Here is an 18,885-nt window from a genome sequence, read left to right on the forward strand (position 1 = left end):
CCAATTTGGGATGTATTCCATCTGTCTGGATTTTGGCGGTTGGTGACTGTTCACATTAAGTCATCAGGCTTTGTCCACAGGCTATTTACTTCATGCAGCATTTGCTTGGACCTGTCCCGCCCACAGCCATGACTCAGTCATGGGTACGGGATTGAAATAGACCAGGTGAGTGCTGCTAAGAGCAGTTCTACTATTCATATGTGAGGCCGTATGGCACATTTTATAAAAATATTTTAGTGTAGGACTGCTTCAAATGAGATTTGCCGTGACGTGGCGAAGCAGCTCAAGAAATTGCAATTTTTTGCCAAAAATCTCAAAAAATTTTTTAGAATAAGTACAGTTTGGAATGTTTAGTGCTGTAGTGCACATTTGGTGCTGGCTTTTTGTTTTTTCTTCATTGAATTGGTCGGTGGTTGACCTCCACCTTGCTATGCACCCCAATTTGGGATGTATTCCATCTGTCTGGATTTTGGCGGTTGGTGACTGTTCACATTAAGTCATCAGGCTTTGTCCACAGGCTATTTACTTCATGCAGCATTTGCTTGGACCTGTCCCGCCCACAGCCATGACTCAGTCACGGGTACGGGATTGAAATAGACCAGGTGAGTGCTGCTAAGAGCAGTTCTACTATTCATATGTGAGGCCGTATGGCACATTTTATAAAAATATTTTAGTGTAGGACTGCTTCAAATGAGATTTGCCGTGACGTGGCGAAGCAGCTCAAGAAATTGCAATTTTTTGCCAAAAATCTCAAAAAATTTTTTATAATAAGTACAGTTTGGAATGTTTAGTGCTGTAGTGCACATTTGGTGCTGGCTTTTTGTTTTTTCTTCATTGAATTGGTCGGTGGTTGACCTCCACCTTGCTATGCACCCCAATTTGGGATGTATTCCATCTGTCTGGATTTTGGCGGTTGGTGACTGTTCACATTAAGTCATCAGGCTTTGTCCACAGGCTATTTACTTCATGCAGCATTTGCTTGGACCTGTCCCGCCCACAGCCATGACTCAGTCACGGGTACGGGATTGAAATAGACCAGGTGAGTGCTGCTAAGAGCAGTTCTACTATTCATATGTGAGGCCGTATGGCACATTTTATAAAAATATTTTAGTGTAGGACTGCTTCAAATGAGATTTGCCGTGACGTGGCGAAGCAGCTCAAGAAATTGCAATTTTTTGCCAAAAATCTCAAAAAATTTTTTATAATAAGTACAGTTTGGAATGTTTAGTGCTGTAGTGCACATTTGGTGCTGGCTTTTTGTTTTTTATTCTTGTTAACTGTCTACTTGTAACACTATCATGTTTATGATTCCTGTATACACAGTGCTTCCTTGCTATAATATATCATGATTTAGAGCCATTAGGATCCAGCTTGCCAGTCTTACCCTCTATTTATACCAACAATTTGTACTTTTATACTCATTACCTACACACTCTGTGTAGTTTGCTGCTGATTTTATCCATGCCAGCCATCCTTAATAAATTACTTAATTGCACACTACTCTTTTTTGTCCTCCTGCTTTGCCGTAATTTTAGATTGGTCTGTTTATTTTGCGTATAGAAATAAAAGTTGTTTTGTCAATATTTAGTTAGAGTACCTCTAGTTGCCCCATGGGCAAATTGTGTTTGCATTAATAACCTTATGCTGATTGAGGGTATAAAATGAGGTTTCAGTGTTAATTCACCTCGGTAGGCCTAACACTATCTTTGCAGATAGGGAACGAAAAATCAGGAATAAAATGAATTCAGTATGTAACACTCCTACCTTTACACATACATTCTCAACTTTCTTAGAAACGTGACTTTGTGAAAGAGGGCAGTTATCAATTGCCAAAACTTCAATGGTAAGGCAGAAATAAAAGAAATCATAACCACATTTTACAGCAAAATCATGATCAATTAAATTAAAGGCAAAACTTGAATCTACAAATGCAGGTGTAAACCTAAAACCAGACTTAGTTTCAAAGGATATCTGTAAAAAAAAACCTGATGCTTGTACAAGAGACAATCTTAGACTCCTGGAACTTGTATCTTTACATTTTAGAGTCTCTAATATAAATTCATTATTTTATTTGAAACATTGAACCACGATGGAACCTGAATGACCACAGTATATACAAAAACAAGCTGATACTCAGAGTTCGGTAACTCTCTGAGGTCTCTACTAGCACCAATTTACAAAGTCTTAACTAATAGCAAGGGAGATGCCACTGAAACACCCTTAAATGTGTCTCTTTCTCTCAGGTGTCTATTTAAATGAATAAGTTTCACATCCTCCTCCAGGGATTGAGGACAAAGTCTGTATATCATCATATCTGTAATCTGAAATATGAAAGTCCATGACAGAACTGACTTTGATGAACGGCATCATTCCAGGAGACTCTGCAACTCAGCATCTAAACTCTGAGTAGTAGTCCTCAGCTTTATGACCTTGATATATTCAACTTATAGAACTTGATTTCAGCCAGAGCAACTTTGTCAAGGTCAACATAAATGAGACGAAAAAACCAATAAAAGTGCTTCAACAAAGGACAAAAGGCAAAGAAAATGTCCAAGCCTGTCAATCTCCACAGAACTCAGACAGTACAATTCCCACTTGCTGGCTTTCAGGCCCAGAGAAGTCAGAACGTAAGTAAAAATATAATTTTCACAAGGCAAAGCAATCCGGCATTTTTACCTTGAGTTCAACTGCGGTGCTCAGTTGGCGTGATACATTTGGAGCAGCTGAACATGTGAGCTTTTGTTGACGTTAGATTTCCACAACCTCAAAGGATAACATTTGTAACTGTGTAGCCAAGGTGTTAACTGGATTCATGTTAATGCCACTTAATACACTAAAGCTGGGTTCACACTAAGCAACAGCGACAACGACGTCGCTGTTACGTCACCATTTTCTGTGACGTAACAGCGACCTTGTAAGTCGCTGTTATGATCGCTGCTTAGCTGTCAAACACAGCGACGCAGCAGCGATCATAACGTCGCTGTGCTACATGTGCAGAGAGCAGGGAGCCGCGCTTAGCGCTGGCTCCTTGCTCTCCTAGGTACAGTACACATCGGGTTAATTAACCCGATGTGTACTGCAGCTACATGTCACAGTGCAGAGAGCAGGGAGCCGCGCACACTGCTTAGCGCTGGCTCCTTGCTCTCCTTGCTACAGTATACATCGGGTTAATTCCCCGATGTGTACTGCAGCCACATGTGCACAGAGCAGGAGCCGGCACTGGCAGCAAGGGCGGAGGCTGGTAACGAAGGTAAATATCGGGTAACCAGGGAAAGGTCTTCCCTTGGTTACCCGATGTTTACGCTGGTTACAGCTTACCACAGCTGCCAGACGCCGGCTCCTGCTCCCTGCTCGCTTCATTTCGTCGCTCTCTCGCTGACACACACAGCGATGTGTGTGTCACAGCGGGAGAGTGACGACCAAAAAATGACCAAAAAATGAAGCTGGACATTCAGCAACGACCGGCGACCTCACAGCAGGGGCCAGGTCGTTGCTGGATGTCACACACAGCGACAGCGACGGGACGTCGCTGCAACGTCACAGAAAATGGTGATGTAGCAGCGACGTCGTTGTCGTTGTCGCTGTGTGTGACACCAGCTTAAGGGCTGGCTGTAATGCTGTGAACGTAAACAAAATCACACACTGGTAATGCAAAATGGGGAAGACATACCACACTACAACACACCCGCACTCAACTGGTGCCTGTACTGTTTTGAAAGACTCTAGTCGCCCAACTAAAAACACCATCTCAGATCTGTCTACTATACTACCATAAAGGTCCTTGAGGGGTTTCTTGCACCTCCTAAAGGACCAGAGGGGAGACCGCAATACGCTGCCAACAAGAGGAGACGAAGGTGTGTGGGAAGATTCAAAAACACAAAGTGAGAAAACTAAAACATGTTCATGTAAGTAGAAACCTATAATGCGGAATGAGTATTGGGAGGCAGACAATTCATACATAAAAGTAGAAATCTTTATTATAAATGTTGCTAAAAACAATAATTAAAAAGAAGACGACACTGACAGAAAATCCGAGGTTCTCCAAAAACACAATTTGTTCCAGTAATAATTATTACAAAAACTATTATCTAGGCGCACAGGAAAATTCAAGAAGACAAATCCATGTGATATATATAGAAAAAACTATCACCAATCGAAAAGGTGCACATTCAAATATACTGCATAATATATGCTAGAAGGCAAAATATAAGTGGTTATGAGACACAAACACAATTGTTATTTGAGTGCCGCAGGACATGCAACCAATTTGAAGGACCGGCACTTCTTATATAGAAGGGCTAAGTGAATATTGCCTACAAGCGGCAGAAGAAAAGTATTGCCCTAAAGAAGACCAATAGTACCAAAATTAATATATAAAATTCCACATGGAATTTAAGAAAAGTCACATCCTTCACTATGCTGGGAGGGAAAGAAAGCTACAATGCTCAAATTTCATAATTCATGTAAGAGAAAATGACAACTAGATATCCCTAGGAGGTGAGGACAGACAAAAGTAAAAATTAGGTTGTTCCCAAGCAAATAGCGATCAAAAAATGATAATACATAGAGTAATTGCCACCGAAAGGAGATATTTGCCCATATAGCTACCTTGTATAATATGTAGTAAAATAGATGCTATCAAGGGATAATCTTTTAACATGAGTGAATCAAACTGGCATAGTGGCAGAAAAAAGAGCAAAAGACAAAGGACCAGCTATGGGAAGGAACAAACCAGGATTATACCTATGGAGGTACGTGTGCCCAGATAAGAATGACAACCAGGGAGCCAAAGGAAGTACTCCTACGCGCGTTTCGCATTTAGCTTCTTCCCGCTTCCCCAGGATGTGACTTTTCTTAAATTCCCTGTGGAATTTTATATATTGATTTTGGTACTATTGGTCTTCTTTAGGGCAATACTTTTCTTCTGCCGCTTGTAGACAATATTCACTTAGCCCTTCTATATAAGAAGTGCCGGTCTTCAAATTGGTGCATGTCCTGCGGCACTCAAATAACAATTGTGTTTGTGTCTCATAACCACTTATATTTTGCCTTCTAGCATATATTATGCAGTATATTTGAATGTGCACCTTTTTGATTGGTGATAGTTTTTTCCATATATATCACATGGATTTGTTTTCTTGGATTTTCCTGTGCGCCTAGATAAGAGTTTTTGTAATATTTATTACTGGAACAAATTGTGTTTTTGGACAACCTCGGATTTTCTGTCAGTGTCCTCTTCTTTTTAATTACTGTTTTTAACAACATTTATAATAAAGATTTCTACTTTTATGTATGAATTATCTGGCTCCCTATACTCATTCCGCATTATAGGTTTCTACTAGTATTTTGAGTAAGAGCCTTATCTACATATTCTGTGTCTCATTTAGGTTTTTTCCTGTTCATATAAGGTAGAGAGGGAAAGCACAAATAAGCAGAATGTAAACCTTACCAGACACCTAAAAGAGGGGAAAGGTACAGGTGCTGAGAAGGAAAACAAACCAACTCACTGCAAGAACTAAACAGGCATTTACCCAATAAGGTAAACCCCTGAGCTGAAGGATTGGAACACCTAAACATAAGTATAATTAGAGGTGTAGCCAGTCAAAAAGTGCAGTGAAAGGTGAAATATAAAACCCAACCCAGAATGTGATGGGGCAGACCAAAATGGGAAATGAGAAACATCTGAGGATGAATGAAACTAAAAGGGAGAACAAAGACAATTGGAGCCATCAACATTTGTATAAGGACGAAAAGACAATAACCCAGCAGACAGAGGAACTGAGCATGCAACAACATGTCACTGGATCGAAACCCAAACCAAGCCATGACAATATAAAGCATGTTTTACAAAATTTTTAACTATCCGTCAAGTTTTAATAATAAAGATTATTAGCTATAGATGTCCCCTGCAAAGAACCTGTCGCTCCATTATAGTGCTTTTGATCAAGGCTTTGTAATCATTATGGCTAGTGATGAGCGAGCATGCTTGTCACTACTCGGTACTCGCACGAGTATCACTGTACTCGGGCTGCTCGGCGGGGACCGAGTAATCTCGCGATACTCGTGCTTTACTCGTGGTCTTCATTTCTGCATGTTGGCGCTCTTTTGAGAGCCAGCCCTCATGCAGGGATTGGCTGGCAGACCACTGCAATGCCACAGCCCTGTTAGTTGTGGAATTGCAGTGATTGGCCGGCCTGCACAGCGTCACCGAGCCTTTATATCGGCCGGCGCGCTGTGCTCTGCTCACAGCTATTCTGACAGTGAGTGTAGGGAGAGTGTCGCTGATTCAGGGAAAGCTTTGCGGCCCTTTATAGCTTTTTCAGTTGCAGGGCTGCAAACAGTGTGACCAAAAGTCCTTCTCAGGACTATTCTAGTTGTATACAGGCAGGCAGGGTATAGCCAGGTCGGAGTACAGTAGCAGAGTCCTTCTCAGGACTATTGTTGCTATATACAGGCAGGGTATAGCCAGGTCTGAATACAGGCTAGTGACCAAAAGAGTCCTTGTCAGGACTATTGTAGCAGTATACAGGCAGGCAGGCAGGCAGGGTAGTGGTGACCGTATACCAGCCTTCATATCTGGGGCTGGTGTACACAGTGTAAAACAGTCCAGATAGTGTCTGACTTGTCTGTACTGTAATTGTCGCTCCCCAAAAAAACCTGTTAGTAGGTTATTATTGCGTCCGTGCTTGGTTTTTAAAACCGCACGTGTGTGCCTGTTGGTGGCAGCGTACAGGTGCACTGGTGTGCGTTTACCAAACTATTATATAACGCACAAGTGTAGTGTATAATACACGTCAGTCAGCAGTGGCTGATAGTGTCAGAGTTCTTAATTTTTGCTCCTAAAACCTGTGTTAGGTTATTATTGCGTCCGTGCTTGGTTTTTAAAACCGCACGTGTGTGCCTGTTGGTGGCAGCGTACAGGTGCACTGGTGTGCGTTTACCAAACTATTATATAACGCACAAGTGTAGTGTATAATACACGTCAGTCAGCAGTGGCTGATAGTGTCAGAGTTCTTAATTTTTGCTCCTAAAACCTGTGTTAGGTTATTATTGCGTCCGTGCTTGGTTTTTAAAACCGCACGTGTGTGCCTGTTGGTGGCAGCGTACAGGTGCACTGGTGTGCGTTTACCAAACTATTATATAACGCACAAGTGTAGTGTATAATACACGTCAGTCAGCAGTGGCTGATAGTGTCAGAGTTCTTAATTTTTGCTCCTAAAACCTGTGTTAGGTTATTATTGCGTCCGTGCTTGGTTTTTAAAACCGCACGTGTGTGCCTGTTGGTGGCAGCGTACAGGTGCACTGGTGTGCGTTTACCAAACTATTATATAACGCACAAGTGTAGTGTATAATACACGTCAGTCAGCAGTGGCTGATAGTGTCAGAGTTCTTAATTTTTGCTCCTAAAACCTGTGTTAGGTTATTATTGCGTCCGTGCTTGGTTTTTAAAACCGCACGTGTGTGCCTGTTGGTGGCAGCGTACAGGTGCACTGGTGTGCAATTTCCAGAAACTTTGATATAACGCACAAGTAGTGAATATACACGTCAGTCAGCAGTGGCTGATAGTGTCAGAGTTCTTAATTTTTGCTCCTAAAACCTGTGTTAGGTTATTATTGCGTCCGTGCTTGGTTTTTAAAACCGCACGTGTGTGCCTGTTGGTGGCAGCGTACAGGTGCACTGGTGTGCGTTTACCAAACTATTATATAACGCACAAGTGTAGTGTATAATACACGTCAGTCAGCAGTGGCTGATAGTGTCAGAGTTCTTAATTTTTGCTCCTAAAACCTGTGTTAGGTTATTATTGCGTCCGTGCTTGGTTTTTAAAACCGCACGTGTGTGCCTGTTGGTGGCAGCGTACAGGTGCACTGGTGTGCGTTTACCAAACTATTATATAACGCACAAGTGTAGTGTATAATACACGTCAGTCAGCAGTGGCTGATAGTGTCAGAGTTCTTAATTTTTGCTCCTAAAACCTGTGTTAGGTTATTATTGCGTCCGTGCTTGGTTTTTAAAACCGCACGTGTGTGCCTGTTGGTGGCAGCGTACAGGTGCACTGGTGTGCGTTTACCAAACTATTATATAACGCACAAGTGTAGTGTATAATACACGTCAGTCAGCAGTGGCTGATAGTGTCAGAGTTCTTAATTTTTGCTCCTAAAACCTGTGTTAGGTTATTATTGCGTCCGTGCTTGGTTTTTAAAACCGCACGTGTGTGCCTGTTGGTGGCAGCGTACAGGTGCACTGGTGTGCGTTTACCAAACTATTATATAACGCACAAGTGTAGTGTATAATACACGTCAGTCAGCAGTGGCTGATAGTGTCAGAGTTCTTAATTTTTGCTCCTAAAACCTGTGTTAGGTTATTATTGCGTCCGTGCTTGGTTTTTAAAACCGCACGTGTGTGCCTGTTGGTGGCAGCGTACAGGTGCACTGGTGTGCAATTTCCAGAAACTTTGATATAACGCACAAGTAGTGAATATACACGTCAGCAGTGCACAGCATTGCAAAATGCGCAAGGGCATTGGCAAGGAACAAGGAAGTGGACGTGATGGTGGTGCAGGCAGAGGCCGAGGTCGTGGGCAAGCTCTAATTTCGCCACAACAAAGGGCCACATCTAGTCGCTCGCACGTCCTGTCCCAAATTCTTGGGGACCGCAGCAGTACACCGCTCTTGAACCAAGACCAGTGTCAACAGGTTGTTAGTTGGATAGCGGATAATGCTTCCAGTCAGATTGGCACCACCACAAACACTCTGTCTTCCACACGGTCAAGTGTCAGTAGCCGTGATACTGCACCGCACATTTCTGAACCTGATCCTCCTTCCTACCACCAGGCTGAGTACACGTCCTCCTCGGACATTAATGATCCCACACTTGGACACTCGGAAGAGCTGTTCACGTTTCCATTCACACATTCTGGCCTCTCGCCAGCTCATATTGAAGTGGGTCATGAGGAGATCGTCTGTACAGATAGCCAAATATTTGAGCAGCCACGTTCTCACGAAGTTGGCAACGTGTCTCAACAAGTGGTGGACGATGATGAGACACAATTGTCAGCAAGTCAGGAGGAGGAGCAGGGTGCGGAAGAGGAAGACGACGTGGTGGATGATCCAGTAACTGACCCAACCTGGCAGGAGGATATGCAGAGCGAGGACAGCAGTGCACAGGGGGAGGGAGGCGTAGCATCACAACAGGCAGTAAGAAGCAGGGTGGTGGTCCCAGGCAGAAGTCAGGCAACCGTTCCCCGTAACAACACGACGACACAAGGTGCCTGTACAAATGTTAGGTCTTCACGAGTCTGGCAGTTTTTTAAGTTGGATCCAGATGATTCAAAAAAGGCCATTTGCAACACCTGCCGTGCCAGCATCAGCAGGGGTACCAAAACTAGCAGCCTGACCACCACCAGCATGATCAGGCACATGTCAGCCAAGCACCCGACTTTGTGGGAAGTACAACAGAGTCGAGGAGCAGTGCTTGCTGATGTCACTGCTACGTCTTCGCTGGTTGTGCATGCGAGCCAATCCTCTGTCCATGCTGCCTGCGAACAAGCCTCCTCCACTCCTGCACCTGCAGTTGCCTACGCAGAAAGAACACCATCATCAAGCACGTCCTTGTCCCAGCGCAGCGTTCAGTTATCCATTCAGCAAACCTTTGAACGCAGGCGCAAATACACTGCCAACACCCCACATGCCACAGTTCTAAATGCTAACATTTCGCGACTGCTTGCGCTGGAAATGTTGCCTTTTAGGCTGGTGGAGACAGAAGCATTCCGTGACCTGATGGCGGCAGCTGTCCCACGTTACTCGGTCCCCAGCCGCCACTATTTCTCCCGGTGTGCCGTCCCCGCGTTGCATAACCACGTGTCACAAAACATCACACGTGCCCTGAACAACGCTGTTTCACCCAAAGTCCACCTAACCACAGACACGTGGACAAGTGCTTGTGGGCAAGGCCGCTACATCTCGTTGACGGCACACTGGGTTAATATTGTGGAAGCTGGGACCCAGTCTGAGCGAGGGACGGAACACGTCCTTCCCACACCAAGGTTTGCAGGCCCTACCTCAGTCAGTGTTTCACCCACACTCTACAGCTCCGGAATGTCATGCTCTTCAGCCTCCTCCTCCTCCTGCGCATCCTCATCCACTGTGCCCTCCACACCAGTCACAAGCTGGAAGCACTGCAGCACTGCCTCGGCGAAGCGGCAACAGGCTGTGCTGAAGCTAATCTGCATAGGTGACAAACCCCACAATGCAGAAGAGCTGTGGACAGCTCTGAAACAGCAGGCAGATCACTGGCTCACACCTCTGAACCTAAAGCCAGGAAAGGTCGTTTGTGACAATGGCCGGAACCTGGTGGCGGCTTTGAGGCGAGGCCAGCTGACACATGTTCCATGCGTGGCCCATGTGCTCAACCTCGTGGTTCAGCGGTTTATAAAGTCATACCCAGAGCTGTCTGATCTGCTGGTAAAAGTTCGCCGCCTGTCTGCACATTTTCGAAAGTCACCTACTGCTTCAGCCGGCCTTGCCGGCTTTCAGCGCCGTTTGCATCTTCCGGCTCACAGACTGGTGTGTGATGTCCCCACGCGTTGGAATTCAACTCTGCACATGTTGGTCAGGATATGTGAGCAGAAGAGGGCAGTTGTTGAGTACCTGCATCACCTAAGCCGTCGGGAAATGGGTCAAACTCCACACATAACACCTGAGGAGTGGAGATGGATGTCAGACCTATGTACCATCCTCCAAAACTTTGAGGACTCCACCAAGATGGTGAGTGGTGATGACGCCATTATTAGCGTCACCATACCGCTACTCTGCCTTCTAAAACGGTCCCTTTTGAAAAACAAACATGATGCATTGCAGGCGGAGCGCGATGAGTTGCAGCAAGAAACAGTAGTGGGTGTGGGTGATAACACACAGCCCAGCCTCGTCTCATCACAACGTGCAGTGGAGGACTATGACGAGGAGGAGGATGAAGACATGGAGCAACTCTCCGGCCAAATTGAGGATATGACATGCACACCAGTCATATCCTCGATTCAGCGTGGCTGGCCAGAGGACAGGGTAGATGAGGAGGAGGAGGAGGAGGAGGAGGAGGAGGACAGCATGTTCAGTCATCTTGTTGGTCAGGCTACTGAAGTCCTGGCTGTTAAGAGTCTGGCGCACATGGCTGACTTTATGGTAAGCTGCCTGTCTCGTGACCCTCGCGTTAAGAACATCTTGGCCGACAATCATTACTGGTTGGTAACACTGTTAGACCCACGCTACAAGGAGAACTTTTTGTCTCTTATTCCCGTGGATGAGAGGTCAACCAAAATGCAGCAGTTTCGGAAGGCCATACTCACGGAAGTAGGCAAAGCATTCCCCTCACAAAACGCTAGCGGCATAGGTCAGGAATCAGTGGACAACCGAGGCGTACAGCCGAGAGAGGCACAAGTCCAATCCGCCAGAGGTAGGGGAACAGTCTTTAAGATGTGGGACAGTTTTCTCAGCCCCTCACGTACCACAGCCCCTGAGGTGCGGGGTAGTGCCACAAGAAATCCTAAGTTTGCCCAGATGCTGAAGGAGTACCTTGCAGATCGAACAACTGTACTCCGACATTCCTCTGTGCCTTACAATTATTGGGTATCCAAGCTGGACACGTGGCATGAATTGGCTCTCTACGCCTTGGAAGTCCTGGCCTGCCCTGCTGCTAGCGTTTTGTCAGAGCGTGTTTTTAGTGCCGCAGGTGGAATCATTACAGATAAACGCACCCGCCTGTCAACTGAAAATGCTGACAGGCTGACTCTGATAAAGATGAACAAGGGTTGGATTGGGCCAGACTTCACCACACCACCAGCAAATGAGAGCGGAATTTAAAGTTTGCCATGTACCTCCACTCACCCATGGGTACACTTCTCGACTTTGGATAATCGCTGGACTGCTCCTCCTTCTCCTCATGCGCCATCATGATGACCGTTACAATAGTTAGGTCTTTGTTTCAGGTATACCCCCAGTGGTAAATTTTTTCGCCCATTCTTTGCAGAATGGACATTACAACGACAGGAGACCCGCTCCTTTGCAATGGGAACAATGTTTTGAGGCCCTCATGCACGTCTCTACCCAGGGACAACGTGTAGCCTCCCAATTTTTGGCTGCCCTGCCTAAGGGCTATACTGAAATACACCCACTTCCTTAAAATGGACACTTAATGTTTTGAGGCCCTCATGCACGTCTCTACCCAGGGACAATGTGGAGCCTCCCAATTTTTGGCTGCCCTGGCAAAGGGCTATACTGAAATAGACCCACTTCCTTACAATGGGCACTTCAGGTTTAAAGGCCATCATGCACGTCTCTACCCAGGGACAATGTGGAGCCTCCCAATTTTTGGCTGCCCTGCCTAAGGGCTATACTATAATACACCCACTTCCTGACAATGGACACTTAATGTTTTGAGGCCCTCATGCACGTCTCTACCCAGGGACAATGTGGAGCCTCCCAATTTTTGGCTGCCCTGGCAAAGGGCTATACTGAAATAGACCCACTTCCTTACAATGGGCACTTCAGGTTTAAAGGCCATCATGCACGTCTCTACCCAGGGACAATGTGGAGCCTCCCAATTTTTGGCTGCCCTGCCTAAGGGCTATACTGAAATACACCCACTTCCTTAAAATGGACACTTAATGTTTTGAGGCCCTCATGCACGTCTCTACCCAGGGACAATGTGGAGCCTCCCAATTTTTGGCTGCCCTGGCAAAGGGCTATACTGAAATAGACCCACTTCCTTACAATGGGCACTTCAGGTTTAAAGGCCATCATGCACGTCTCTACCCAGGGACAATGTGGAGCCTCCCAATTTTTGGCTGCCCTGCCTAAGGGCTATACTGAAATACACCCACTTCCTTAAAATGGACACTTAATGTTTTGAGGCCCTCATGCACGTCTCTACCCAGGGACAATGTGGAGCCTCCCAATTTTTGGCTGCCCTGGCAAAGGGCTATACTGAAATAGACCCACTTCCTTACAATGGGCACTTCAGGTTTAAAGGCCATCATGCACGTCTCTATCCAGGGACAATGTGGAGCCTCCCAATTTTTGGCTGCCCTGCCTAAGGGCTATACTGAAATACACCCACTTCCTTAAAATGGACACTTAATGTTTTGAGGCCCTCATGCACGTCTCTACCCAGGGACAATGTGGAGCCTCCCAATTTTTGGCTGCCCTGGCAAAGGGCTATACTGAAATAGACCCACTTCCTTACAATGGGCACTTCAGGTTTAAAGGCCATCATGCACGTCTCTACCCAGGGACAATGTGGAGCCTCCCAATTTTTGGCTGCCCTGCCTAAGGGCTATACTATAATACACCCACTTCCTGACAATGGACACTTAATGTTTTGAGGCCCTCATGCACGTCTGTATGCAGGGGCATTGGTGAACCTCACAATTTAGGACTGCCCTGGCAAAGGAAAATACTACAAAGACTCACTTCCTCAAAATGGGCACATTAGACTCAAGAGGCCTTCATGTACGTCTCTTCTCAGGGACATCGGAGTGCCACACAATGTTTTCACGTAAAATCTTTCATGTATTGATCTCAAAAAGTAACATACACCAGATCTATCTCACTATTGGGTATGTGCCCTTAACATTTCCGCCATGAAAAATCATTTTGGGGTCATTTTGGAAGGTTTTCTGGTGAGTCCGTAAAAATGGCGTAAAACGCGGACAAAATTGTTCACAGCTGTGACTTTTGAGTGATAAATGCTTCAAGGGGTCTTCCCCATGCTGTTGCCATGTCATTTGAGCACTCTTCTGAGACTTTTGTGACATTTTTAGGGTTTCTCCATGCTGCCGGGAGGTCATTTCACAAAAATACTCGGGTCTCCCATAGGATAACATTGGGCTCGTTGCTCGGGCCGAGTACACGAGTATCTTGGGAGGCTCGGCCCGAGCTTCGAGCACCCGAGCTTTTTAGTACTCGCTCATCACTAATTATGGCACATGAGCATAGCTACTAATGACATACTTTCTTCCACAATATTTTCTGTGCTGTGAAAATGAAAATAGAAATTGGGTTGGTTGATTTTCTAAGCAATTGGTAAGGTCTGATTAATTTATTGAGATTCTTCAAATTGACATTCGTTTTATCTGTAACTTTGCAGGATCTGTAAGCAGTTATAAAATAAGCTAAGTATGTTTAATTTATAACTATGCATTGTCACATGTACAGTTTGGATATGTCATTTTCCATAATAAGTTTCTTATGATGATTTTCTTTTATCAAGATGATTTTGTTTATGTTGCCTCTACAATTGCATACTGTTCTGTAGGTCAAATATTATAAAAGAAGCAAAATGTATTATGTTGTAGTTATTAAATTATATGCTGTGATTAACAATGCATATGTGTTGATCTTTTTAACTTTTTCTTCTATAATGTATTTGCTAATTATTATGATAATTTGTCTCAGCCTCATGGGAGAAGAGGTTAAAAGACTAACAGACAAAGGAAGAAAATATTCTCTCTAGTATATAGAAGTAATGAAAAACATTCTATGTTAATAATCTAAAGAGTTGTATGTAGGTGAAAGTTTTTTTTTCTGTCATAAAATTTCACTAAGTACAATTGAAGAGAAAAGACTCTCAATTATGCATACAATTTTTTTTAACTTAACTAGGTTAAAAATATACTAATTCCCGAATTTTAAATTATGATATTTGCATTCAACTTTGCCATGTTCTCTAATAGCTTCCCTGTGCAATTTTGAAAATATAGTGGTGGTATAATTCTAAAGCAGTGTTTTATCCATTCTTTGATTGACTTAGCTGACAGATGTAGCACCCTGCAACATGCCTCAGTGATCTATGCTATTTTCGTAGTGACGCCATTCTCATTGACTTCAAATTAGCAGCTGCACTATGCAAATAGCATAAGTGCACTATGATATTGCTGTAGTATGCAGCAGCTGTCAAGTTGGCAGCTGGTGCATTTGTGACATCCAATATTTAGCAATCACATTGTCTTTTGCCCCCAAAACAGTTTTTTAAACTCTTCACAATCACAAATAAAAGCTGAATAATGAAATAAAGCAAACAAAGTGTATCACCAAACCAAGTGGCGAAACTTGACACTTGCGGGCCACAATACAAAATCTCCAACACGGTCACCCTCTATCATGAGTGTTTCAATGTGTTTTGTTGGACTTATCATATGGACCAAAGGAACATTTTGGATGCCTCTAGGTTCTAAAGCCCCAGTACAACTTCAATCCTCGAACCTACTATACTATAGTCTACTATTACACCTTTGCCAATACATTTCCATTCTTTTGGAAAGTAGACAGCTGACAGATTATGAAAATTTCAGTCTTTAAATTTATGGACTCATTTATGAAACTTTCATAAAAGTGTAACAATTTGAAAAAAAAAATATTTTTAGCAGAGCCTAAGAAACAAAATACCTCCAAAAAATAAAATTTGTTCTGGCTAGACAGAATTTATGTGCTCATATCTTCACTTATTTACTAGATATGAACAAATCATTTTAAGTCAAATCAAATTTGCCTTAAATTTTAAAAAAGATGTTGCCCTGATAAGGGACTTTTAGTTTTAGGTTACTGCAGCAAGGATTGTAAGGCTATAATCCCTGCCTGTTTGACTCTAAACCAAACTTATGCCTCCTCCAGCAGCGATACTTACAGTGAATTTAGCAACCAGGGGAATATTATTAGGGAATAGAATAGATGTAGCCCTCACCAGGGACTTTTGGTTTTAGGGTGCAGCAGCAAGTACTATAAGGCAATAATCCTTGCCTATATGCCTCAAATCCAAAGCTAACCCTCCTCCAATAGTTATCTGTCATGCATGGAGGGGCTTGTGTCTGTATACACAGAGTTATACTTGCGCTCAAACTTCTGGACGTCTGGTGCACAACACAATACAAAACGTATAAGGGAGATACCAGGGATATTTTAACAATGGTGGGCCCTGGTGCTATGGCAGGATAAGATGGGACACCTCCTGCACTAACCTGCAACTGTACCCTGCACTCCCTAGCTTGCCCTATACAGGTTTTTTCACCCCATTGCCAAACAGGATACCTAATGCACTCGCAAGCCCTGCACTCACCCTCACTGGTGAAATGGTGTCGAGACACAATAGTCCCATCGCTGCATTAATAAAATATTAATAAGACAACAGGGTAAAAAAGGATACTAACACAAACTCCACTGCTGTAGGCAGCCTCCAAGGCTGCAGAAGAGCTCCAGTCAGAACACCAACAGCTCCTATCTAAAGATGAGCAAACCTGCTTGATAAAGGTTTGCCAATTTCAAATTCAGTATGAGCCTTTTAGACTGTTTGGCTCAGGATGGGTAATTCAAGCATTCTCCTCAAAAGTAGGCAATTTTTTGTTTTGTTCGATAACTGATCGCGTTTTCCAAAAATGCTTTTCTAATAACTTGTTATGCTTATAGATAGGATTGTGGTGCTGTATGATGAATGGGGGATGTGTTTAATAAGTGGGAGACTCGGGAGAAGCCATAGGCATGCGGCACCTTTTTTTTCCTAAACTTTATTTGCAGGCAATAACAGCACAGCAAATATCCACAAGGTTCTGACACAAGGGCTTGTGTCATTGGCTGCCTAAATCACATGTCCCTCTGCATATAAAATAATGACATGCAGCTTCTGCACCATTTTGTGAATATTAAACATTGGGGAAGGTCCTGCAGCCGCTACTGCCAGTACGTTAGCTTAACTAGGGGTTAAAAAATATAGGTAGTTGAGATAGATAGGAGAGCGATTGTTTATAATAGGAACATGCAGTGTAGGGAAAGGTGTGTGCCACAAATTGGCATTTAGTGATAGAAATAGGGATTGCTACTTGTGAGTGCCTGCTAAAGAGTTGCCAGTGATCAAATAATAGGTATTGCTACTTATTATTGCCTGCTCCAAATTACTCATTAAACCATATTTCTAGATACTGTCAGTAGGGCCTGCTGTAAATTTGTTAGTGATCTAGCTAAATAGGTATTGACACTTTTCAGTGCCTGCTCCAAATTACGCAGTGAACCAAATTTCTAGTTATTGCTACTTAATATTGCCTGCTCTAAATTTGCAGTGAACTAGCTAAATAGATCTTTGCACTTTTCAGTGCCTCCTCCAAATTATACAGTGAACCACATTTCTAGGAATTGGCACTTTTTAGTGCCTTCACAATATTGCCATCTCAACAAGAAAAAAATAATTTATCTTCTGTGTCAGGTGTCTGATAGGTGTGGGCATAGGGTCACGAAACATCTGTTTAAAAGGGAACGGGTACATTAACCATGAGTGGTAAATCATGACGAGGTTGTGGTGGAAGGGTGAATAGGTGGGGTGTTCGAGGTATACTTGTGGGACATTCTAATGTTAGTCAAAGCTCAACTGAGCAAACACCGACTCATCCTATACCAAGAGAATTGGGAACAACTTCCGTTACTGGACAGCCTACTCCACTGGATGTGCTTGGCTGTAGTGACTCGCCCACCCCAGGGCCTTAGGTGACTCGGCATCGGGCCGGACTAGTCCGGGGTAGTCTGCGGTGGCGGAGCCCGACTCCATGACCCTGGTGGAGTCAATTAATTTGACGGTATTGGGGAGATGATGATAAAGTTTATATGAATATTTGTGATGCCACCTGTTGTAATTTGCAGCTATGGAGCCGCAGCTGCTGGAAGGGATCTCCGGGGCTGATGTTTATGGCAGCTGAGGTGTTTCTTGCTCTCCACGGGTAGAGCGGGTACCCCGGGGTAACCTTTGGGTGCTTGGTAAAGTCTATGGTGTTTGTGGACGAGGTGCAGGATAAACCAGACGACACAGGGCTTGCAGTTAAGATGTTTTACTCACTGTTCAGTCTCTAGTGCAGTTGGCCAGTTACCCACTGAATGCCAGGATCCGCTGTCAGGGGCCACCGCCGATCCCGGATAGGTCAAGGGTCAGTCCCGGTGTACCCCTTATATGTGTGTCCTTTTCTGACTGGCTTCCTAGCCCTCGACTGTTTTAGCTGGTCTCGGGCCTCCACCACAGGGCTTGCACAAAGAGGGCTGAGTGCAGTCATTTCTTGCCCTCTTCACCGGGGATCTGTGGCGGGAAGTGGCCTTGGGTGCTTGCAACGATCTCCCAGGCCTTCAGTTTTACTTTTGAGGAATTGTCTTTCTTCCCTCTGTCTAGGGACCGTCCCTGAATGCAGCCAGATCCCTCCACCCGATGTTGTCAGTGGAACAGGTCACGGGACATTTGCCCTTCCGTGGCCCTGGAATCCTTTCCTCTTTTCTTTCAGTGTCACCTGGGCCTATCAAGACCCCAGGATCTCCACCAGGAACCTCCTTCTGTCTCTGCCTTCTCTATCTGCTGTCCTCTCCTGACAGCCCACCTCCTCACTCCTCTACTCCTTTTAAACATCTATGGGGGTTGCTACCACTATCTCTGACCCAGTGTATGCCTACCAATTGGTGTGTGCAAGTTTTGTCTGCACACCGGCAGTTGACCCCATTCTTACCCGGGATGAGATACCACACCTCTGGCTGAGGTGCAATATCTTCTGTGGCGATGGAAACCTCAGGGGCGCCACAGTAGCACATCGCTTCAAGTTTAAAATGAGGGTGATAAGAAGCATGTTTTAAAGTGCATGGCAAGTGCTGCATCAAGTGGCCTCTCCTCCTCTTCCTGCACCTCAACATCACACACAGTTCATTCCTCAGAGGTGCCCCTCCAATTAGACTTGTTTCCCCATGTCACAAACGTCTAACCAGCAAACTGCCTGTGGTGAAGCACACATGGGCGAGTCTGCAGAGCTGTTCACACATTCTATCCCATGGGCATCAGAGGTCTGCTCCAAAGATGCCTAGACTCAAAAGGAGGAATGCATCT

The sequence above is a fragment of the Anomaloglossus baeobatrachus genome, chromosome 2, assembly GCF_048569485.1.
Source record: "Anomaloglossus baeobatrachus isolate aAnoBae1 chromosome 2, aAnoBae1.hap1, whole genome shotgun sequence".
NCBI classification, from domain to species: domain Eukaryota; kingdom Metazoa; phylum Chordata; class Amphibia; order Anura; family Aromobatidae; genus Anomaloglossus; species Anomaloglossus baeobatrachus.